We start from the raw sequence: 1798 nt of genomic DNA, 5'->3' as shown, positions 1-1798 counted from the left end.
CAGCCTCCCGCAAGTGGAACTTAGTTGTTGGAGGATGACAGCGGGCGTGCGTAAGAGGCTCGTCCGGGGATGAGGCAGCATCCCCGGGCGGCGGGCGGGAGGAGGCAGCCTCCCGCAAGCGGAACTTAGTTGTTGGAGGATGACAGCGGGCGTGCGTAAGAGGCTCGTCCGGGGATGAGGCAGCATCCCCGGGCGGCGGGCGGGAGGAGGCAGCCTCCCGCAAGCGGAACTTAGTTGTTGGATGATGACAGCGGGCGTGCGTAAGAGGCTCGTCCGGGGATGAGGCAGCATCCCCGGGCGGCGGGCGGGAGGAGGCAGCCTCCCGCAAGCGGAACTTAGTCGTCGGAGGATGTCAGCGGGCGTGCGTAAGATAACGTATGTCCGCCTCTCGGTCACTCTGGCCGGGCGTGGGTGTGCGTCCGCGCCCGTCTTGTGAACCTCCAAGTGGAACTTAGTGATCGGAGGATGACACCGGGCGTGCGTAAGAGGCGCGTCCGGGGATGAGGCAGCATCCTCGGGCGTCAGCCGGGAGTAGGCAGCCTCCCCCAAGTGGAACGTAGCCTCCACTAAGTGGAACTCAGTCTCCGGAGGATGACAGCGGGCGTGCGTAAGAGGCGCGTCCGGGGATGAGGCAGCATCCTCGGACACCGGCCGGGAGCGCGCGGGCGCTGTGGAAGTAAGTACATCCGCTCCTGGTACCTAAAAATTCCTCCAGCGGCGGGCCCCGGGCCTAAACTTTCTCCGGGCCGCGCAACACGCACTTTCCGCCGGACACCGACGGAGGCAACGTCCCCCTCCTGCGGTGACAAAAAAAATCCACCCCTGGTACCTAAAAATTTCTCCAGCGGCGGGCCCCTGGCCTAAACTTTCTCCGGCCCGCGCAACACGCACTTTCCGTCGGACACGGACGGAGGCAACGTCCCCCTCCTGCGGTGACAAAAAAAATCCACCCCTGGTACCTAAAAATTTCTCCAGCGGCGGGCCCCTGGCCTAAATTTTCTCCGGCCCGCGCAACACGCACTTTGCGCCGGACGCCGGTCCCAAACCACCACCGCCGACCGCCACAAGGCGACAGCCACCATCCCCAAGCGCCATCCCCGACCGCCACAAGGCGACCGCCACAAGGCGACCGCCACAAGGCGACAGCCACCATCCCCAAGCGCCATCCCCGACCGCCACAAGGCGACCGCCACCAGCCGACCGCCACAAGGCGACAGCCACCATCCCCAAGCGCCATCCCCAAGCGCCACCCCCGACCGCCACCAGCCGACCGCCACCAGCCGACCGCCACCAGCCGACCGCCACCAGCCGACAGCCACCATCCCCAAGCGCCACCCCCGACCGCCGCCCCCCGACCGCCACAAGGCGACCGCCACCAGCCGACCGCCACAAGGCGACAGCCACCATCCCCAAGCGCCACCCCCGACCGCCACCCCCCGACCGCCACCAGCCGACCGCCACCAGCCGACCGCCACCAGCCGACCGCCACAAGGCGACAGCCACCATCCCCAAGCGCCATCCCCGACCGCCACCCCCCGACCGCCACAAGGCGACAGCCACCATCCCCAAGCGCCATCCCCGACCGCCACCCCCCGACCGCCACCAGCCGACCGCCACCAGCCGACCGCCACAAGGCGACAGCCACCATCCCCAAGCGCCATCCCCGACCGCCACAAGGCGACCGCCACAAGGCGACCGCCACCAGCCGACCGCCACAAGGCGACAGCCACCATCCCCAAGCGCCATCCCCGACCGCCACAAGGCGACCGCCACAAGGCGACCGCCACCAGCCGACCGC

This window comes from Syngnathus scovelli, unplaced genomic scaffold (assembly GCF_024217435.2).
Source record: "Syngnathus scovelli strain Florida unplaced genomic scaffold, RoL_Ssco_1.2 HiC_scaffold_379, whole genome shotgun sequence".
Taxonomy (NCBI): Eukaryota; Metazoa; Chordata; class Actinopteri; order Syngnathiformes; family Syngnathidae; genus Syngnathus; species Syngnathus scovelli.
Note: the sequence above shows the minus strand (reverse complement) of the source record.